The sequence below is a fragment of the Stenella coeruleoalba genome (assembly GCF_951394435.1).
Source record: "Stenella coeruleoalba genome assembly, chromosome: 3".
Taxonomy (NCBI): domain Eukaryota; kingdom Metazoa; phylum Chordata; class Mammalia; order Artiodactyla; family Delphinidae; genus Stenella; species Stenella coeruleoalba.
In genome coordinates, this window is record NC_137148.1 from 31,680,596 (window position 1) to 31,705,065 (window position 24,470).

Below are 24,470 nucleotides of genomic sequence, written 5' to 3' on the forward strand. Positions count from 1 at the left end.
TGAAGCTGGGATGATCCTTCAGAGCTGTCCCCAGCTGGAGTGAGGGGTAGGGGCCTTTATACCCCTGCAGCAATCAGTCACTGGATGTCGGTCATCCCGGCAAGAGGGCATGACCTTGGATAAAGGGTCTTGACAGCTGAGGGCTCTCTGATGGCAGCATTCCCGGTGACTTAGAGAGTAAGACCTTTGTTCCTGAAGAGGGGTCTGGGCACTATATCACAATATCCACTACACCATCCCTTTTTACATTTGTTACTGAAACTGTCCTGATTTAATTTCTCATTCCTCCTGCTTAGGCTATAGCCACCATGTTATCTCCAGAATTATACTCCAAAAAAAAAAAAAAGCCAAATTGCTCCTTGTTGCCTATAGAATTACATTTAGTCTCCTTAGCACAGTGTTCAGAACCTTCTAAAAGCCACCCATCATCTCCCTACTGCCCATCTCACAATCTATGCAGACAAGCCCATTTGGCACACCATATAATCCATGCTGTTGCTTGAACCTGAAATGTTCTCCTCCCACTTTATCAAAATTACATCCTTCAGGGCTCGCTCAAATTCTACCTTCTTCTTTCCCCAGAATTTCTATTCTAGTAATTCATTCCATTCTGCCGGGACAGAGTTGCTTATTTCTTAGCTGGGTAAGCACAGTAATGAAGTCCTCATCATTTCACCCCCCTCAGTCCCCAGCAGCATTTAGCAGAGTGGGCTCTCCATAAATGTGGGGTGACTTGGACTATTTCAGCTTTCATCAAAGGCTAGACAATATCCTGAGATGGCAGGAGAGCAGAGTGGTCAAGCAGGACTTCTAGATCGCTACTACCTGGGTTCAAATATGGCTCTGTCACTTACTAGGTCCATAATCCCGGGCAAATTTAACCTTTTATGCCCCAGTTTACCCATCTGTAAAATCCTCATTTTCATAATCATTACACCTACTCCATAGGGTTGTTGTCAGGATTAAACGAATTAGTATAACTAGAGCATTTAGAACAGTGGCTGCTACCTAATAAGCACATATAAGTGTTGGCTCATAATAGGGTCCGTGTCACACCAGTGCCCTTGTTGACCCGTGCTTACCCGTGCTCATCAAGACAGCCACAGAGGAGACCGTTGGCCTCTCTAAGCATGATATATTTAGTGAAGGGGCCTTCACACAGCTCTTCTGCAGGGAAATCTGTTAACAGAGCTCTTGTTTTCCTCTTATGAACATTCCTTTAATGAGTGAGGATATTCTTGCAAAATATTCTGGAATTCTCTGCTTTCCTGGGGCTCTTTCAATCTGGACTCAGACCTGGTTTTATAATGAATATTATGCACTTTTCCAATGTTGCAAGCGCAAAGCATAACATTTTTAAGTGAACAGATTCACAGACACTTTTGAACTGAAAAGATCTTTAGAGATCACCTAGTCCAGGAGACAAGAAAACAAGGAGATTATGTGACTTGTCTAATTGATAATATAAACATATCCCAGTTATTAAAGGACAAAGTTACTCAATAACATTAACCAGTTTTTGCCCAAAGACACTACTTTCTTCAGTATGTATAACTCAAACAAAAGTAGATCTAACTTGCTAATTCTCCATAGAACAAAAAAAGAAACGTTGTTTATTTCTCAGACTTATTGTTTAATTGAAAATTTCTCCTTGATTTGGTACAATACCTAGTAGTTTCATACTTAGCTTTTCTTGTGAGAACAAATAGTGTCCATTATTATTCAGTTACGTATTCATTCATTTACTCAAAAGATATTTGTGGAGTGCCTTTTATGTACCAAGCAGTGAACTGAAAGTTGGAAACTTTTAAAATGAATCAGCCCTAGTGTTCTGAGACTGGCCCACATCTGTGGAATCTGTGTGTCTGCTGGGTCATTCAAATTCAAGGGACTTCAGAACATGGGTTCAGGCTAGGAATTGACCTTTATCAGCCAAAGGTTAAATATTGTCAGTCGCAAAGTCATACATATACAACCAATATACAATCAACATACGACCATATATACAACCAATTCTTATTAAGTGAGCATGGTTCTCTAAAAACAAGCAAATTGAGCTCCACAAAATCCAGGACCAAAAGAGATGGCATTCCAAATTTTTTGTAGCACAGCATCATGTTATTATAACACAATATCAGTGCAGATGTTATCATGTTTCTCTGATATGTTACTAAGTGTTAGATGAAAAAAAATTTCCATGGTCACATCAATTTGGAAAATTCTGGTGCAAGAGCATTAAAGAGGTTTCTTGCAGTGTGCTTCATTTCCTGAACCTTTAACTTGCTGACATGCATCATGGATCTCCACGAGGGGATAAAGTATTTGACCTAAGTCAAATTAATTTGCCTCTGGAACCCTCTGTTTGCAGTGCATTGTCCGTGAATATTTCTGAACCCAAGGTCAATTCTGTAAGCCTCTATAATCCACCATCCATTAGGTACTGCTTTTTTTTAATTAAAAAGAAATCCTTTTATAGTTTAAGCCTATCTTTCATATCATATAATATTTCATGTTATATTTTAATATTATTTTTATAGAGAAAAATGACTCAAAATCATCAGTGTAAGAATCTTATCTGTACTTGAAGATCGTTATTAAAGCACTCCTCTGCATATGTGCTACCAGCTGCTGATCCAGCTCTCACGGCAGACATCTCCAATCCATCAAAGAACTCTTTCCATGCAGATCTGAAAGAGGTACGAAATCTTTCTCAATGCCAGGCTTTAGACAACAATTTCCGATCCGTGAAATTTGGCCTGCTAGATTGAAATGATCTTGCCTTCATTGTTAACAATATCCACCCCTTACACTGTGCCTGATACGTGCCAAGCATTTTGTGAGTCCTTTCATTTAGAATCCCTCACTTCATCTCCATTTTGACTGCCATCACACTGGCCAGCATCTCTCACCCAGACTATTTCAGTCACCTGCTAACCAATCATATTGCTTCCTTCTGCACTAAGAGAACAATGTGAAACACTTCCATGGTCTCCAAGGCCAGCAGGATTTGGACCCTCCCCAATCTCTACACCTATCATTCTCCTGAGGTGCAGTCATGGATCCACAGCTGGATTGGCAAGTCTGAAAGCTCAGCCTTCTTAGTCCACTATGAGGGAGTGAAGCCCTAGGGAATCGAGTCATGCTAATCAACTCGCCAGAGATGAATGTGTACTGCACAATGTTAATTTGTTAATTTACAATGAGAAGTGGAGCAATCCAACCGACCAGATGTTCGTGTTGGCATGTTTGTGACCTCTTTCTGGAAGCTATAAAGAGTAGTCATTGAGAGCTTGTGGGCTGGAATCAGACTGCCTGAGTGTGAATCCTGCCTCTGTGCTTACTAACTGGGTGATTTCAGGCAAGTGGGTCAGTGTTCCTTTCAGTGTCTACTTCCCCATCAGTAAAACGCGGATAGTAATAAAACATACCTCCCTGGACTGTTGGGATGAGGATTAAATGAGAATATATACTTGTTACTTCCTGCTTAGAATGGAAGTTGGTACACAGTAACGCAATAAATATTAGCTACTGTTACTAGAGTGGAGATCTACTCAAACTAAGTTAATATCAGCGCAAAAAGAATTAAACAATATTAAACAGATTTTTTTCAAGTTGTGTTAACTTCATAAATTACTATTTATGTATTCATCAATTTAATAGTTATGGATACTCAAATAATTTCATACACTATGAGATTCACTTTGTAGTCCCACATCCCATAAATGTAAATGAATTCATGGATAAATATGGAAATGCACAAATCAATCTGTATCTTTGCACTTATCCGATTTTGTCAATTTCCCAGCTCTCGCCTTACTTTCAGTTTAAAACCTTTAAAAATCAATTGTTGGGCTTCCCTGGTGGCGCAGCGGTTGAGAGTCTGCCTGCTGATGCAGGGGAAACGGGTTCGTGCCCCGGTCTGGGAAGATCCCACGTGCCGCGGAGCGGCTGGGCCGGTGAGCCATGGCCGCTGAGCCTGCGCGTCCGGAGCCTGTGCTCTGCAACGGGAGAGGCCACAACAGTGAGAGGCCCGTGTACTGCAAAAAAAAAAAAAAATCAATTGTTATAAATTTCATCACTTAAAAAGTCTGCCTGCCCCCCATCTCATCTCTCCCTGCTCCTCCGTGTGCCTTCTGTCTGCACACTCACTGGCTCTTTTCCTCACACCTGCCAAGCTTCTTCCCTCCTTAGATTTCCCTTGTGCTGTTTCATCTGCCTGCAATTCTCACCCCAACCCTTGTCCTGGCTCATGTCTGCTTGGCCTCAGAGAAGCCTCCCTGACCCCCAGACTAGGTTGGATCCCTTCATTGAACTTACCATAATTGTAATTAACTGATCATCGTTCAGTGTATTATTCCCAGTAAAATCAATGAGGACAAGGACCCTTCTTTTTTGTTCACCGCTGAGTCCCCAGTACCCTGCACATAGGTAGGTATTCACTCAATAGGTATTGAATGAATGAATTTAATCTTCTCAACAGCCTGTATTTCCTGCAATGGAAAAGTCAAAGCTTCGAGCTGTCAAGTGATGCACCCAAGTCACACAGTCATATTTGGTAGAGCGAGGTTCACACTCAAGTCTTTCTGACTCCTACCCAAGCCCCTTACTACCCCACATGGCTGCCACTTGATTTCTGCAAGTTACATGCCTATCTACACACATTGTTCTCTGTAGCTTCAACTACACTCTACTTTGCATCCTTGCTGTCGCAGTGTTTTCTATCCTGGGCTCTGGGCTTTTTCTTTCATTCTTGAACTAATCCAAATCTTCCCTATCATATTTATACAACTTGTTTACTGGTCTACCTATAATATGCTACATTTCATCTTATTAAGACATCTTTTCTCTCCTACAACCCTGCAATTCCACTCCTAGATGTATACCCACCAGAGATGTGTACATGTGTTCACTAAAAGGCATGTACTGGAATTTTCATAGAGCGCTACTCGTAATAACCTGAAACTGGAAATTATCCAAATGCCCATCCAAGTAGAATAGACTATTTTATCTTCACACAATGGCATATTATATGACAATGAGAATGAACAATCTACAACTTTACGTGACAGTATGGGTGAATCTTACAAACATAATGTTGAGGGAAAAAAGTCAAGTACGTATTATATGATTCTATTTATAAAACGTTCAAAAACTGGCAAACTAATTTGTAGTATTACAAGTCAGGATGGTGGCTACTCTTGGAAGAGTAATGATTGGAGATTGTAGGAAATGGTGAAGGTTTTCATGACACCGATGACGTTCTGTTTCTTGATCTGGGTGCTAGTTAGGTATTGGTGTTTTGCTTGTGGAAATGCATCAGTATGTGCATTTATAATGTGTGCACTGTTCTTTATGTATAATAGACTTCAATAACAGGTTTTATGAAACAACTTCATATTTGTTTGTTTCTGACTACTTCAATTTACAGAGACTATTTTGAAATCTAATGCTAGTGTCCAACCTGCTGGCCACTATTTGCCCAGATGGGAGCTTCCTGTGCATATAAAGAGCTCACTTTGAATTGTTTAAAGTCTCACTTGGAAAAAAAAAAAAAAAGCCCCCAGTGGTGTCAACCCAAAATGTCTCCAGATATTCCCAAATGTCCCCTGGGAAACAAATTGACCCCAGTTGAGAACGACCGGCTTAAATTGGCTTAGATGATTTCCTCACCTACATCCCTCACCGGCTTTCTCTCTCAACTTCCTTTCTGTCCCTCACTTGTACAAATCCAGCCATCTGGCCTCCTTGCTGTCCTCTGAATACACGAGACACGCTCTCACTCACTTCTGCACCAGCTGTTTCCTCTGCCTGTAATGGTCCCCTCCAGGTATCTGTGGGCTCACCCCCTCACCTCCTTCAAGGATATGCCCAAAGGTCACCTTCTCAGTGAGGCTTTCCCTGGCCTCTTTATTTAAAATTTGAATCCTCCATACTCCCTGTCTCTCCACCTGGGTTTATCTTTCTCCAGAGCACTTATTTCCTGATAACCTGGCAAAAAGTTTATTTATTTTGCTTGATGCCTGTCTCCCTTAGGAAAATATAAGATCCAAAGGGGCAAGAATTTTGTTTTCTTCACTGCTCTATCCCATGCCTCGAACAGTGCCTGACACATAGTAGATGCTCAATTAAAACTTGTTGAATAAATGAATGAATAAATGAATACAATCTAGAGCCCAGTTCAGTGTCTGACATTCAAATGACATCCAGAATGCTTTAGGATTTAATCACTGTGCTTCCTCTGTCTTACTGTTCTTCTTGTAACCCCCATCCCCCAAGATTAGGGTCTACCCCTTAACTCCAGATGGCACCATGACTTTGGTTGACTAGCACTCTTGATTGTGACTACTTCCTTCCTTCCCACCACCTCTGGTCATGCTTAGCCCACCTGCCAGGATATTCACCTCCTCATCCCTCACATCCACCTTCCTAGTGCAGGCTACTTGTCTGGATCACCACCTTCCTGTCCCTAGATTCTCTGGGTGTTGGGACCCTCTGTTGCCTCTCCTTCCCTGCCCTGAACCTGCACACTGTCCTCATCCCTCCTCTTCTCCCAGCAACACCCTCACCTACCACCTTCCCAGAGGTAGAGATGGGTCTGATCCCCCGTTCTGACATGACCTACCGATGTCCCCAACTCCACAACTTCCTTCTGTCAAAATCTTGGAAAACTCAAGAGATGACATCTCTCGTTTCTCTGTTTGTTTACCACAAAACCTGAAATTGTGGCAGGCCTTTCTTTCCATGAAAGGCTGCCGGAGTTTTTTTGCTTCCACTTAACTGTAATGCGAGCCAGCACTCAGAGCCATAGAAATCTGATACCGTTCAGTAATCGAACAACTGTAAATGCCAAGAGTCAAGATGCCTCAAGTGAAGGAGAACTTGGAGTCAAGGTTGGTCATCGTTTTTGTTGCGTTAACATGACAACAGACAGTTTCCTTGGCAGACATCACAATAACGTTAGCGTGGACTTCAACTTTACATGACAGTATGGGTGAATCTTACAAACATAATGTTGAGGGAAAAAAGTCAAGTACGTATTATATGATTCTATTTATAAAAAGTTCAAAAACTGGCAAACTAATTTATAGTATTACAAGTCAGGATGGTGGCTACTCTTGGAAGAGTAATGATTGGAGATTGTAGGAAATGGTGATGGTTTTCATGACACCGATGACGTTCTGTTTCTTGATCTGGGTGCTAGTTAGGCATTGGTGTTAGTAGTTAGTAGTTAGTTGCCTGTGATAAGCAAGAATCAAGTAACCAGACACATAATATTTCTACCTCTGGTTCGCTTGCATGCCTGTTGGGGGGAGGCATTTGGGGCAAAAATCCAGATATACCCAAAGTAGAAACCTGTAAAATTTGGCAAGGCAGCACTCTTAAAACTAAATTTTTACCTAGAAATAGATCTGTGGACACATTCCCTAAGTGCTCACACAAACAAAACCATTGCTGGAACCATAATGCGTTTGCCTGTGATAAAATTGAAGATCATTTATCAACCTGACCATGGAATCCATGATTTGAACTGACACTGATGACATAAACAGATACTCGAGGTTATAAGAATCATGAATAGCTCAAGGAATTCAAGGACACTAGTTGAAAAGATGATTATGATTTGGTTTCTGGACATCTGGCCATGAGATCCCGCCAACCCACTCTCCCTCCTCCCTCCTCTCTCTTCCCATGATGACTTCTAACAGTTTTCCTACAAGCTACCAAAGGAAGGAGCTGACAGACATAAGCCCTCCATGCCCTTGAACTTTTCAGTGCTTGAGCGCTATGCGGGAGGACAGCCATCTATCCCCCTCACAATGGCCAGGAGGCTGCGGGGGCAGGACAAGAGTCTGCTTTTCTGGCTGGTTCTCTGTTTTCTACACTGATCTGAAAATGATAAATACCCTTGTTACTGTATCAGGCCTGCAGAGGAGGAAATGTGACGTGAGAAAGGGCAGAAACGGCTCAATCTCTGTGATCACACAAGTTATGTATGGATTATACACGTTGCAGCTACTTCTCTGCAGTCAGATGTTGAAATCTTGAGTGCTAAGGTTGTCAACATCTAGATAGAGTTTAATAGTCTTCCTAAATACATGTCATTTTATTAATTGTGCTCCCTTTATGTTTTGAGCATTAACAAATAAAAGTGTTATGTTTTCATTTTTTAAAAAAAGGAAGCGATATTTTTTTTAAAAAATCTCATGTTTGGAATTTCCCAAGTCTCTGGTAAAATGCCCAAATATCTAGATCTTGGCAGAGTTCCAAATTGCCTCAGAAACGTCTCCACAGTGCTTCAGTGAATGGTGGCATAATGCAAAACATGTTGATCCTGTGTTGAGTCATTAATTAGTGACATTTATTGAACACTCGTTGTATACAAGGCAACATACTAACACAGTATACAAACAAAAATAAGAGAAAGGGAGCCTAATTATACCAGGGGGACAAGCAGAGGAAGCTTTCTTTAGGTAAAAGGAAAAGGGTAATGGAGAAACAACTTTACTTATAAACTTCCTTACCTTAACGTTGTTCCCTGATAATGAATAAGTGAAAATACAAGCTATAAATAGAAAGACACAGCAAAATCCAAAACCTGTTTTTGTCAAGAGACTTGATGCAGAGCATCTTGGTTAATACTCATAAGTGAGTCAGTAAAGGTCATAATAAAGACTGAACTGCTTTTCTCTGTGATATTTTGAGAACTCTGTAGCAAACAGCTCTGATCTCAGCCTTTGGTAATTGACTTAAAGGGAGAAGAGGTTGCCAGCATTTTTTCCCCTTAAACTTTATGCATCTATAGAAAATCTGGCCTCCATCAAACTAAATAATTGTGAATTTCAAGCAAAATTAATTAGGTATGTCGGCTCAACATATCTAGTGGAAAAAATTCATTAATACGCAACCTTGAAGTAGAAAACACAGGTTCCTATGACTGCACTTAGACCTAACTGCAGTCTGTAACATTGGGTTCCTTTCTGATATTTTCCCAAGAAGGAATAGGCACAGGTTGCTTAAATCAAACACTTTGGAATAAAATTGCTTGCTTTATTCATTTTAGAAAAAAAAAATCCCCTTTGGGGGAAAGGAAAATCCAGTGTGTGAGTTCCCTTCCCTGTCAGACTGCTGATCCAGAGCAGGAGAAGTATCATCAAGTCTATGGTAGACAGATTGAATTTTCCCTGCCCGGTTTTCATTATCCCCTTCCTGCTGGGAATAGCAGGAACTTTTTTCTTTGGGGGAACATTTGTGATTCAATAGCTGTAACCCATTCCTGTCTCCAGAGATGAACACATGGCCCAATAGGGCACTTCTGGCCACAATGACTGGGTCAAAGATTGGCCTTGACCCAAACCAGACCAATGAGACCCAGTTTGGAGATTACTAAATTGGTGGCCACCATCTTGTTCCTCATGGGAGAATCTGCCTGAGAGTGAAGCTAACACAGAGGAAAGCAGAGCTGAGAGATGGAAAAAAAACAAAAACAAAAATAAAAAAACCCCCAGGTACTTGAAGCTATCTTTTGAGCATCTAGATCCAACTATAAGTGAAACCCTGATTCTGGCTGACATTCTTTACTCTGTCTACCTCCCTATTCCCTACCTGCTGGTCATTCCCTGTCCAACTTCCAGGACTTCTACCTGATCACATCCTGCCAAACTTCTCTGGTGCAAATCACCTGCCTAGACTCCCCCCTGCCCCCGTCCCCAGACCCTGCAGGTAGTGCCCTGCCTGGTGGGTCTTCCTCCCATGAGGACCTACACACTACCCTCATTTTGCCCTCTTACCTGCAACATCTCCCACTCCCAACACCTTCCCAAAGGCAGGTCTGGTCTCCAGTTCCAACATGTCCACCATGCTCAACCAGCAACTAAACTTCATTCCCTCAACACCATGAACATTTTAGTTCTGTAACCAATAAATTTGGTTTGCTTCAGGCGGTTTGAATTCGGTTTCTGTCACTTGCAACTTGAAAGTGCTTGATCTTCATAGGTAACAGAACTTAATTTTTTCAAGCAGATTGATTTCTTTGGAAGAGTCAAGGGTTACCTAGAGTCAGGCTTTTTGAATATTACAGGCATTCAAGCACAGAGTAGCATTTTGTGCACAAAATATTTTCCAGTAAAATATAATGAAATATAATGCATATAAACTAAAATGTGATGAAACTAATTATACCTGCATCTAGTAATACAAAAGAGGAGTCTCTATGGTGCCTCTTTAAATTGAAATGGCATTTCTTTAAATACATGTTATCATACAACTGGTAATTAAATGAGTGGCTTTAGAGCAACACACTCAATTGTGGCTGACAGACCACCTGCACTGGTAATATCTTGGGAGACTGGTTTAAAATTCAGATTCCCTGGACACATTCCAGGGCCACTGAATCACAATCTCTGGGAATTAGGTCTCAAAATGTTCATTTTGGATGAAATTCCAGGTAATTTTCTAGGCATACAAGAGTTTGAGCACCATTTGCTTTAAGTCTTATTGCATATATATATATATATATATATATAATATTTAATAAAACTTCAAGTGTTACTGTCTGAACCTAAAGAATAATTCAAAGAACATCTCATCATTGATAAGACTGAAACTGAATGGGCGCACCTATAAAAAGCAGTAAGTTTCAGGTAATTTATAAATGCTTAGAGGCCAGATGTAGTCAGCTCAGGCTAACATCACTGTGGTAACAAATAACCTAAAATATTAATGGCTTACAACTTGAAGGGTTTATTTCTTATGCATTTCCATTTCCAACACAGGACATTCCAGAACTCAGGGCTATGGGAACAACCTTTCTCTAGGACATAGTTGAGTCGGTCTTGTAACGGAAGGTAAAGAGAAGAGGGTGACTGCAGACTGGCTCTTAAAGTCTCTGCTTGGAAGTGACACACGTTACTTGCAGCCATGTTCCATTGACCAAAGCAGGTCACATCACCATTCCTGTGTTCAGTGGAGTAGGGAAGGATAATCCTATAGAAGAGGATACTAAAGGGAGGAACAGCAAACATTTTGAACAGAAATATAATCCACCACATAGGACATTTGATAAAGAATTTCATGTGTTCTTGAAAAAAATGATGGGGGGATCTATGGTCAGGTAAGTCTGGGGACTGCTGCTTACTCGAGCCCTCCCTGGAGCTGCTAAGGACTCTCAGAAGTCCTGCAATGGAAAAAAAAGTTAAGATCATTTAACCCCATGTTTCCAAGCTTTGTTTCCATGGATGCCTTTTTGAACACCATCTCAACACACCTCAACAATCTGAAGTTCACTGGACAAAGACGTCATTTGTGTGGTAGAAAAAATAACATTTTCTTCGTCCTCTACTACAAAGCATGCATGTGGGATGTTCCCAGCCAAATATTGTGTAATAACTTCTGTGTAGCTTCAAGCTATTCATGCGTTTAAAAAATTCTGGTATTTTACTAAGTCATCAAAAAACCTTAGTATTTTACTAAGTCTATGCAAATATCCTTCATGTTATTCCAACTAGTTACAGGCTGTTGAAATTTAGTAGCGTTACTGGAGAGCACTTAAGGAGTGACTCTAATAAGCCGGTTCTTCCAGGTATGATGAGAGTGTTCCAGAAAAGATTTTACTTTTAAATCTTTCTCATTACCATGTTTGGAATTAGGCAATTCCTGTAAATTGAAGCAATGCACTTTTTTTTCCATTTGCGGGAACCTGTCATTTTAAAAGATCATAAGCATTTCTGCAGTTATTAATAAGCATAAAAGTACTCAAATCTATGAGTGTCATGATGGGGGAGATCATTTCCTGCTTTCTCTCTACCTCCACCCAATGCATCCTTGCACCTCCACTGGGATGCTGGTGATGTATGAGGTTTTTGCTGCTGTGTAAGTGGAGGTTCTTGTTTCTCAGTCATTGCCTGGCTGGAGCATATGCCACAAGCAGAGGTGGTTGTGGCCATCTCCCAATTTTTCCAGTGTTAACACTTTTATGGTGTTCACTGTTGGTGAACACCTTTATGAAAACGCATCCTCTGTTCTCTGATGCTTTTCTCTCCTGTATCACTGCCTCTCAGTCTTCCCCTGGCTCTTCCTCCTGATCTACTCCTTAGATTATTGGGTTCTTCTGATTCTTCCCTTGCCCTTCTCTCAACTCACTCTACACCTGCCAAGATGGATGAGTCCACTCTCTTGGCCTTCTGCCCCACCTGGATCTGTCTCCACCTTGCTCCTCTGCTTTGGTACCATATTCTAAGTGCTGACGAATCATCTTCACCTGTTGCTGCATATCGGCCTCACAATGAATGTATCCCAAACAAAACTCTTCATTTTCCTCCCAAACTTGTTCTTGTATTCCCTGTTTCCATTCATTGTTTCACTACCTATTTAGTCTCCTGAGTATAAAATGGGACGTTATCTCTGACCTCCCCATTTCTTCTACCCAGAGCTCCAACTCATGCCCACATTCTGTGCAATCTCAGAAGTATGAGACTTGAGACTTCCTCTCTGTCTCCAAGTACAGCCTTGGCTCAGATGCTGGCCCCCATCTGCCTGGATTCTGAGTGTGTGGTGTCACGGTGAAGAGTATGGATTCTGGCACCCGGACAGCTTGGGATGGAACTCTGACTCTAACTGCTTCTTGTAGACTGACCAAGCCAAGTTATTTAACCTCTCCGTGCTTCAATTTCCTCTTCTACAGGGAAGGATCATTGCAGTACCTACCAAGTGGGGTTGTTGTGAAGATTGCTTTGGTAAATACATACAAAATGCCTGGCACAGAGTAAATACGCAATAAATGTTAGTTTCTAGTATCATAATAACTTTTTAGCTAATTTCACTGGTAACAGTATTTTTCCACTCTCGTTAGACTCATCTTCCTAAGAAGCAAATCTTATCACGTCACTCCTTAACTTCTACTGGCTTTCCACCATTTAAAGAATAGCATTCAACTTTCTTAGCAGGACCTCTAAGACCCTTCAAAAATCTCTTCCTAACTACCATTTTGGGTTTATTTCTGGCCACCTAGGCTTTAAACGCTGAGTCTACACTAAACTTCTCACCATTCCTCAAACACTCCATACCCAGGGATAATTCTGCACCTTTGCATGTTCTGCTTCTGTGTTAGTCAGCTCTCCTAAGTTATGATGCTATAACAACCATCCCCAGGTCTCAGAGGTTTTTCAACGACACAGGTTTATTTCTTACTTACATTACATATTGTCTTCAGGGTAGCTTCAGCTCTACTCCAGGAGTCTTCTTTACTCTGAGATCCACACTAAATGAGCAGTCCCTTTCTGGAAATGGTTTTATCGTGTGGCAAAGAGAAAGGAGTGTCTTTGGAATGTCATGATGGATTTTAAGGGTTTGCTCAGAAGTGGCACAAAACACTTCTACTCAAATTTTATTGGCCAAAGTAAGTCACGTGGCCAAGTGTGACCTTAATTGGGGCGGGGAAGTATAAACCTCTCCTGTCCCTGTATATCTCTCCCTATACTAGGGACATGAACCAAATAATTAGAAACAATAATATAGTCTCCTGTCGTTCCCTATATTTGAAATGCCATCACATGTCCCTGCACCAGGAAGTTAGTTCATTTCCCAGCATCCTCACAGGACTCCATTCCCACTTTTAATAAAGTGCTTGTCAGACCATACTAAGAGTATCTGTTTACATTCCCCTTTCTCTCATGGGCAAAGGCTACAACTTCTTGATTTCTCTATCCCTGGCTCTAAGCCTCCGAGGACTCAGAACATGTCAACAGAATGAATGAATGAGGCAGTTTGTTGCTTGGCCATTTATAGGCAAGGTTGGTTAAGCTTTTCTGCTAATATGCAGTGGTAAATGACCAAGTAACTAAGGAACTCCTTCATGCAGGCAGAAACAAGACTTGACCAGTGAGAAGCCAGTGTGTTTTTTCTCCTCCATGCCCACCAAATATTATGTCATTTTCTTATTTTGCTCTTAGTCCATTGCTATGTACCAAGAAAAAATGCCTTGGAAAGATACTATTTCTGCATATAGTCTTAGAAATTTATATACATGTAATATTCAAATGAAAACAGATTATGCCTATATAGTATTTGTCAAAACTTTGTTTCAAATCCAGTTATCTATTGAAAAGACTATACCAGTAAAAACCATCTTGATGAACCATCAATAAGTATCATCTTTGGTAACCTTCTGGGAAGATACTAAATCAAATTGCTAAGATATTCAGTTTAACCTCCTAAGTATTGCAAACTCATCTCCCATCATCTCTCTCCTCCAGCACTGTCTCAGTTTGGGTTCTCCTTACCTGCACTTTTACTACAGAGTCCTACTTGGCTTCCCTCTGCCCAGAATACTCTCCTGCAATCAAGAATGCCTTGATTGATGAAAGATGCCTTTGCATCAGGCATCACCTTCCTTCTGAACTCTCTCCAATGCCCTCTCTTTAGCATCCACCAACGGGGCTAAATCCTGTCCCTGTATATCTTTTTATCATTGTGTTTTATCACATCGCATTGTAATTATTTGTTTATGCATCTGTTTCCTCTTAATGGAATGAGTCTTTTGACAGCAGGTATTGTGGTGTCCAGTTCTTAATCAGAGCAGAGTGCCTTTGCACATACATAAGGTGCTCAATTAATGTTTGTTACACTGAGTTGCTGTTGAACTGAAGGCAAAAATTATGGCTTACACATTTTGTGCTAAGTAATACAGTACAATTGAAAACCCTTTTTCGATCTGGTGTTTTAATGTGTGATAATATTTTCATGATTCATGAAGAATGTAGTGTTTCTTATGTTTTGATTTAATTAATATGAATTTTAACTTTTATATATAAGCTCTGTGGAAAACATTTTGGAAATGAACGAATTCTTATGAGAATTTATTAGTATCCTAAGAAAAAAGTCTTTAAAAAATATTCTTCATAGGACACTGTATGGCTACAGAAATTTAGAAGGTACAATGTCTCTTTATTATCCTTGCCACCAAAAACAAAAATTTTACTGAGACGTAAAAACTACAGAAAGAGAATTTAAGCTATGTGTGTCTTAGAAAAACAGTACAACATGCTAATTTGACCAGATCTTCTGAGAGAAAGGAAGCCAAGTGCAAATTACATTTACCTAATTTAGCTCAAGAATGAAATTTTCAGTTTTGGTAACTCTAACACATTTTATGTAAGAGATCATGAGTGTAAGAGGGAGAGAAAAAGGGTGAAAGAGGTTGTAATTAAAGTAAATCTTCCCAGAACCCTGGATTGCACCAGGAACGTGGCCAGAATAAGCAAGGCTACTGACTTTTGCCAGGGTCATGTTTAGAGGTTACTTTATCATAGCCCTTGCTTAAAAAACATAATTTGAGCAAAAAAGAGCTCCCAATGTTCAGTGATCTCCATGTGCTTCCCATTAGGGTCGGAAGAAGAAATGCTGTGGTATCTTCCGCAAATGGAATGGAATGGGAATTTTCAGATCTCTTTCCGACTTGGCAAGAGATGCCACGCTGGACATCAGGAAGATCCAGCTATTTTCTAGAGTACGGGGACACACAGTCACACAGAGTCACCTAGGAACCATCGTGAATGGTTACTTAGTCACTCGTCTTCTGCGTAGTAAAGCATCTAGCTCAGCTCAGAATGGCTATCTACCTTAATCTAAATAACATCATCATTTTTATTTAAATTTATTTATTTTTATTTATTTTTGGCTGCGCTGGGTCTTTGTTGCCGCGCACATGTTTTCTCTGGTTGCGGCGAGCAGGGGCTACTCTTCCTTGCGGTGCGCGGGCTTCTCCTTGTGGTGGCTCCTCTTTGTTGCGGAGCATGGGCTCTAGGCACGGGGGCTTCAGTAGTTGTGGCTCGTGGGCTCTAGAGCAAAGGCTCAGTAGTTGTGGCACACGGGCTTAGTTGCTCTGTGGCATGTGGGATCTTCCCGGATCAGGGCCATGTCCCCTGCATTGGCAGGATTCTTAACGACTGTGCCACCGGGGAAGCCCAACATCATGAATTTGAAAGTCTAAAATATTAGACAAGCAAAATATTATTAGTGAGTTCCTTTGCTAGCTGAGCTCAGATTTGGAAGCTCCCTGCTTCCAAATGGCCTGTCCAATCTTCACTTATTCACCCAGCCCTACTAAGAGAGCATGACAGATCACACAGGAGTGTCAGTGCCCTTCCCCACCTCCCATCGGCAACCAGGATAGTGTGAAGACCAAGCCAAGTGTAGCACCACTGTCAGTTTCTTATCCAATATCCACTTCCCTCTTTTTCCTCACTAAACACTTGTCCAGCTAAATATTCTCTTTCCCAGCCCATAAAACACAAGTAGATATTTGCCTGGGAGTTCTGATAAAGCCTCTGATTTCCTGTTAAAAGGAGACAGAGATAACACTCTTTTCCTGCTTTCAAAGCACATGTGACGTCTGAACTATGGCAAACATCTTGGAACGTCTTGAAACATGAGGCTATAAGGATAGCAGAGCAGAAACATAGAATGACTTGGGTCCTTCATGGCATTGTGAGCTGCAAACAGTGCCAGCAATCACCTAACTCTGGATTTTTGTAATGTGTGAAAAAGAATCCCCTATTTGTTGACGTTACTATTGTTTGGGTTTTCTATTACTTGCAGCCAAACATATCCCTAACTTATATTCCAAGTCTATTAACAGAAGCTCAATTAGGGATGCTCAGAGAAAAGCCAGTCTCAGGCTACTAGTAGTAGAGAGCTAATAGTTTAGAAGAGGTAGCAGATAGATTTTTCTCCCCCTTTCCAAATGTTCCTTCATTTCCCCTGCAACATACTCATGAAATTTTGGACCAGTCATAGAAGATGGAATTAAAAGTTCCCCTTTAAAACATCAGTCCTGATACATGACATACCAACATTATGACTTCATTTTTTTGAATCATGAAGTTTCTTCCAATACTAAGAATCATCAGCATCTATCCTACCCATGTTAGACTTCAGCAAAGTTTGTAACTTAGGAGGCCTGGTCAGTTGAAAATAAAAGAAGTCTTACACTTATTTATAATTTTTAATAAAAGAAGATACAACTTTATTACATCAAATTTTATATAATCTGGTCTCCATTATGAAAATCCTATCTTTAAATTCCAGCTAGAGGTACAGTATTCACCTTTTATTACTCAAGTTTAAGACTCAGGTATAAGACTTTCATGTGGATTCCATAATTATCTTTTGCAAATTGTATTTTTATATGATATTGACTACAGTCATTTTCCATGTGCTAACATGTAGGTTTCTATAGGCATAGATCCTATTTCTGTTTTAAAAAAAACTCTCCAAACTGGTAACATCTGGTTGATGGACTGGGTTATGGATGTTTGCACCTGGAGCATAGCCAGACCCGAGGTGCAGGCAAACATACAATTACACTCGATCCATCACATCAAAGCCATTTTCTGTCCTGGCTCCAGTTTTGGTTTGGCACATTGTTTCATCTTGTTCTGCTCTAAAACTCTCCAATTGTATTTAGAAGAATGGGTACCAATGGGCAGCTTGCTTATCTTCCTTTAACTCTCCCATCTGGGGAAGTGCCCACCAAAGAATTCAGAAATGAAACAAATTCATCACTTAAACATTTCTATTAATGATAATAGCCAACAATGGCTGAGATATTTACCAGGTGCCAAGAGTGGTTCTGAACTTGATACAGACATCATCTCCTTTAGCCCTCACAAGTCTGGGAGGAGATCTCAGTCTCCTGATACTCAGTCCTTCACGCATCCAGTCAGTGTGTGTTACAAGCAGCCACTGGGCTGGACTCTGGGACTGCAGTAGAGAACAAGGTAAACCCAATGCTCCCTGCTCTACGCTGGATCCACCCTCTACCTGTACACGGATATCTCATGGAGTCTAATGCGGTGGGAAGAGATATCACAGTGCAGCAAGACTGAAGAAAGAGGGAAACAAAGAGCACAGGAGGCGCCCTAACCTAGGGTGGGGTGGGAGGTTAAATCTCACTCAGAAAATGATGTTTAAGCCTAGACATTCAGGGTTATTCACTTAATGGGGGAGGAGGTACTGGTGCTGGGGATGAAATCCTTCCAGGCAGATGAGACAAGATGTTGTTGGATCACACAGGGGCAAGACAGGGCCAGACAGCACTTTCGAGGGGACTGAAAAAGAGCACTATTGCTGGAGCTAAGAGAAGCAGGGATAGAAGGGTGAGAGGGACCAGATCTCGTGGGCCGTGCTTGGCACTTTATCCTAACGGCAAGGTGAAGCTATCTAGAGGGGTAGCTGTCACTGTTTTGTGTGACTGGGAATGTGAGTGGGGCGGGGGATGGAGAGGGAGAAGAATGATCAGATTTAAATAGATTTAAATGCAGATTCAGAGAAATTAGCATCTTTGTCCAAAGTTACTCCAAAGCTAGGATCTGATCCCAGCGTGCTTGATTCCCATCCTTTGCTCTTAACCCATCATTCTTTACCATCTTTTAACTTTACCAGCTTCATGCTAGTCAGGGTACCTTATTTCTATCGAATCTACCAGAAGACCATTCAAAAATACCCGCATCTAGTGCTTACTATGTATATAAGGTGTAGGGATTCAAAGGCCCTGCCTTCTGTTCCTTCTCCGTGGTGACAGTGGAATTTGGAATCTGTATCCTGACCCCATCCATTTATCCATGTCCCAAGGCTCATTTTTTAAATTTTTTTAAAATTAATTAATTTTTGACTATGTTGGGTCTTCATTGCTGTGCGTGGGCTTTCTCTAGTTGCGGCGAACAGGGGCTACTCTTTGTTGCAGTGCACAGGCTTCCCATTGCGGCGGCTTTTGTTACGGAGCATGGGCTCTAGGTGCGTGGGCTGCAGTAGTTGTGGCACGTGGGCTCAGTAGTTGTGGTGCACAGGCTTAGTTGCTCCGTGACACGTGGGATCTTCCCAGACCAGGGCTCGAACCCGTGTCCCCTACATTGGCAGGTGGATTCTTAACCACTGCGCCACCAGGGAGGTCCCTCATTTTATTTTTTAAAAATTTATGTACACTAATATGCACCAATTTTTTTTTTTAAATTTTGGCTGCGCCGTGTCTTCGCATGCTGCGACTAAGAAGTCCTCATGCTGCGACCAAGGCCCATTTTATTTTTGACCGATAGCAACATTATGTCAGAGTGAAAGTTAACTGCAGCTGGGGGCAGTGAAGGAAAGCATTCTCCTGCTAGCAAAATACCCACCATCTGATTGAATTCTGACAACAACCTTGGGAAGTGGGTACCCTGCTGCAGATGAGTAGACTGGGGTTCAGAAGGTTAAGTCACTAGCCCAAGGTCACACAGGTAGAAAGTTCCAGAACTGGGAGACCAGCATCTGTCCTCTCGGAATCAAACTCTCAGGGCTACACAGTCAAGCAGTTTCTCTCTGATTAGTTCACTCCTGACAAAGGAGGTAGGGAGACAATGGGAAGAGGAAGGGGCTTAAGGGAAATTATTTTAACACAAAGAATATTGTATAAAGTGTGGTATGAGACTGTCCAATTATTCTCCATGGCTTTAAATATTTTTAACCAACCCTATTGTTATAAAGCCCCATAAAAGTCATTACTACACAGAAAGGAAATGGATTTTCAATTCTAACTAAATCCCAAAGCACATTTTTACTTTCCAATTTTTTTTTTCTTTAGGTTAAAAGTTGTATCTAGTTAGGGTTGTTAGCAGGACATACGATTTTGCTCAGACAAATAAGTAAGGCATAAAATATTTACAAAATTCAGAGGTAATATTTGCTTAGGTCTTTGAGTACCTTTTTAAAAAGGCCTTAGATCCCTGTGGATTAATCAAGCACCTCTCAGATCTTGTCTTTTCAATGCTCAGCAAAGGAATGGCTTCTAATAGGATAAAAGGTATACTAAGACCTGAACTTGGGAATTTGCCTGAATGTTTTTCTTTAGAACTAGGTTTGCCTTGGCAAGCTTTATAAAATGCTCTGAGCTTTTCACTTTATTTTTCAGATCATCTACCCCATCATCTCAACCATTTACTACAGGTTAGCAATGTTTTTATATACTCTACCTATCAGAATTAAATGGATCAGATTATGCATATATTTCTTAATATTAATTGTGCTTTTGCATTGAGGAGATCTATGATACTGTTGTCATGTTTTACAATTACGTTCTTTGGAATACTGCCTTCTTTAAATGTCATGCTAATCCCTCTCCCATGTTTTTTTTTTTACAAGTAACTATTGATCTTGCTAGACCGTGTTTAAACAAGAAATAGTAACGCGTAGTGTTATACTTCAAAGAACTATGAATACTAAAGTGAATGCTCCTTAATTGTAAAAAAAAATATATATAAAATGGATCAAAGTGATTTTGCTTATTGAAAACAATTAGATTTTTAACAACAATCAATTCTCAAATAAATGAAATTGAACCTCAAATTATATGGGAAAAAACCTGTTCCTGAAATGCTGTAAAATTCAAATCTAGAGTCATTAAATTCAGAAAATTAGGGAAGAGGGTAAGGATAAGAGTTGATTACCTTATTCAGTTAAAGAAGAGTATATAGAAGATACTGGAATGGAATTATAGCATTATTCAAATTTTACTTACATATTAGAGAAAAGGTCAGAGGGCAAAAAAGAAAAGAAAGTGTGTGTGTGTCCTTCTCCACCTCTCCTTTGTCCTAGGATAGGAAGTAGCCCCACCATTTAAAAGTGGAGTCCCTAGGGAAAGGAAAAAAAACCCTCGCTAAATCTCCCAGATCAATTTGGACACTCAGAATGACTGGAGTTGGAAGGGTGGCAAAATTTGTTCTTTTCACAATTTAGAAACTCTCCTCTCTTAATTGGAACTAAGTCCTTTGCACGCTTATCTCATTTAATTTTCATAAGCCCAGAGGTAGATCACATATTGATTATTCCCGTCTCACTTATACTATTCTGAGACACAATCAATCAGGTAACTTACCAGAAGTGACTCAGTTAGTAAAGGCAAGATCTAGAATTAGTCTCAAGTCTTTTTTCTTATTTTCCCTTCCTGCCCTGAATATAAAAATATAGGCTTTTATCATTTACTTTCTGGCAATAAATTATTTCCACAAGAGAATAGATTGCTGTAAAGCATCCTTTAACGGTGATGGGTAGAGACAGATCCTATAGGGGAGGTTGATTTGCAAGCTGGGGACTTCCTGGGACAACTGGCGCAGTAGAGATGAGGGGAGGGTACCAGGAGGTGGGAGAGGGATCCTGTAACATACAGAGGTGGGAAAACATTTTGTCACTTTTCCCTGGACCCTAGAGACCCATGTACCATTGTGAACATCATTTTGGTGTTTCCTTTGACATGCTGTGTCCACACTTGTGCCTGGCATAGCATACAAAGGGAAAGCAGCCGTCCTAGTATAGTAGAACACGTTAACTGAGGACCTCCATATAACTGCTATTTCAAAGGGCAAACACTGTTTCAAGAATGATAGTAAATAATAAGAACTGTCATTTATGAAGTGCTTATGACACATCAACTATCATCGATTTTTAATGATTAAAAATCATTAACATTTAATGATTTCTCTCTATGTAGCAGACACTGTTCTAAGAGCTTTGCGTATATAATCCCACTCGACTCTCACAGTTATTCACAGATATACCATCACTATCCTCCTTTATAGACGAGGAAACGAAGGCACAGGCCGAAGAGCTACTTGTCCAAGAACACAGGAGCCAAGCCCGGGGATTTGACTCCAGTGACTCTAAATGATTCACATGTTTTATTCAAAAGATTTGTGTTGACTCCCTGCTACATGCCAGGCTCTGAGCGAAAGGTGACAAAACCCCTGCCCTCCTGGAACTTACAGTCTAGCAGGGAGGGAGCAGGCAAGTGATGATATAAACAAATGTGTAATTGCGACGGTGCCGGGAACTCTGAAGGGTTTACAGTGCTATGCCCTAGTTTCCTTTAGTCATCACAACAACACTATTCCTATTCTTCACTGCAGAAGCAAGGTTTAGGGAGAGAAAGAAAAAATATTTAAGCGTTTGGCTGAGGACAATTGACTCAGACCCTCCCAAGTTATGAATCAATTATTTCTTCTGGGGGCATGTCACATTTTAGTTGCCATTAGCAAATCATTTAGCTTGCAAGCCTAAGCGGTAATTACAATTACGTGCACATTAAGAGTTCCAGAACACGAGTTTTACTTTAGCACAACTTGCCCTATTTTTATATGCAAAGATTTCCTCCTACTTATATAACGGAGACCAGGCATTTAACTGACCACTCACATGGGCACACAGGCAAGAGACACTCAGCCAGGGAGTCCGTACTTATACTTTAAATTTTCATCTGTTTTGTGGAATTTAGACTTTGGGTTAAAGACTGTTTATTTCTGTTCAAAGCACTGGAAATAAAAGGTTTGTGCAGATGTTTTAAGGACACCATATAGATTATTCACAAACTTTTGTGGTCAGCTGAGCCACTATAGTCAGGACCAATGACTCACTCTGAACTAGGTTTTGTTGGTTCTTAAAATATTGTTTCAGTCTTGTCCTTAGCAAAGTTAATGTGTTCATCACAAACACTGCTAGCTGGGGAAGCAGTGGTAGGGGTGAGATTCTGTGAAATATTCCACGTGACCAAGTCTGTTTCCAATGTCCCAGTCATTCCCAGGCTACTTTTGACTCAAGGAGCATTCTAAGCTGGGAGACACCTCGAACTGGAGCCTCTGGTCCAAACCCTTCATTCCATGAAGGAGAAAGCTGAGTCCCTGATATGACCAATGTCACAGGCCTGCTGGTGACACAGATGTGCTCAGAATGCCAGCCTCCCGACAGCCACCGTCCACATCTCCTTACTCATGACGTGCTGAGTGCTGGACTGAAACTCTTCATTCTCTTCATTTCCTTTGATGTCATTGTTTCTTCTCTTCCCACTCTTTCAGCCCTTAAGTGTTGTGTCACAGTCATCTAAAATGGCGTGTATTAACCCACTTACAATGGCTTGTAGAAACTGCCAACTAAAGCATGAGTTTGTAATTCTACTCTGTTTTCCAGGGGTATTAAACAGAAAACACTTAACAGCTGGAGACATATAAAGGCAGAGACAAGGAACATGAGAGAACCTCATAAATAAATTTTACAAGACACCTTAATGTTCTGTGTAAGAAAAGAATATATTGGATGGTGATAAACGTGACAGATGTGGGAGCTGTGTATTTCAGCAATGAACGGGGTCAGGCAGAATTTAGCTGCTTTTCTAATTTGTCAGAGAAGATTCCAGAGGAAAGGGAAGATTTCAAGTATAAAGGCAGGGGAAAGTTTATGAATGCTATCAGGATGGGTGATCTGACATAGGCAAAAACTTAAACCTGTGCTGTCCAAAATAGTAGCTATTGGCCACACGGGGCTAAGGTGAAATTATTAAAATTAAATAGAATTTAAAAATTCAGGGCTTCCCTGGTGGCGCAGTGGTTGAGAGTCCGCCTGCCGATGCAGGGGACACGGGTTCGCGCCCTGGTCCGGGAAGATCCCACGTGCTCCGGAACGGCTGGGCCTGTGAGCCATGGCCGCTGAGCCTGCGCATCTGGAGCCTGTGCTCTGCAACGGGAGAGGCCTCAACAGTGAGAGGCCCGCGTACCGCTAAAAAAAAAAAAAAAAAATTCAGTTCCTCCATTGCACTAGCCACGTTTCAAGTGCTCAGTAACCACATGAAACTAGTGGCTACTGTATTGGGTGGCACAGGTATAGAACATTTTCATCATTGCAGAAAGGTCTTTGGGTCAGCATTGACATAAAAGATGTATCATAGTAGGGGAGAATGGATGAATGGAGAAAGGGGACCATAAAGTAATGTTTACCAACAAATAAGGTTGTACTAGTTAAAGAGAAACAAGGGAGATGGGATACACTGAAGTCATCCAGAGAAGGAACCTAAATTAGGTTTGCTCTTAGACTCAAGGCATTGGCTAAATTAAAAAAAAAAAATCGTGTGTCTCTGTGCAGAAAAAGACCCTGTGGTTTTAGCTGGTAGATATTCCTTTGTACAAAGAAAAGTATACCTTCCACCAAACTATAAAACAGTAAAACGATCAGTGGTTCCCAGGGCCTGGGGAGGGGAAGCAAGGGAGGGAGGTGTGGGGAAGTGAAACACAGGGAGTTTTTAGAGCAGTGAAACTCTTCTGTATAATACAAACATGGTGAGTACAAGGCATTATATATTTGCCAAAACCTGTAGAATGTACAACACAAAGAGAGAACACTTTAGTTCATAATAATGGATTAATATTGGTTCATCCATTGTAACAAATGTACCCCAACTAATGAAAGGTGTTGATAATAGAGGAAATGGGAGGTGGGGTGGGAGGGAGTGCGTGGGAGTATGTAGGAACACTGTAATTTCTGTTCGGTTTTTCTGTAAACCTAAAATGCTCTAAGAAATAAAACCTAAGAATTAACTATTTCTCGTAAAATAGTTTCAAGCACTCTAAAAGTCTTCATTTTCACATAAACACTGAGATGACAATAAAACACATTAATCTAGT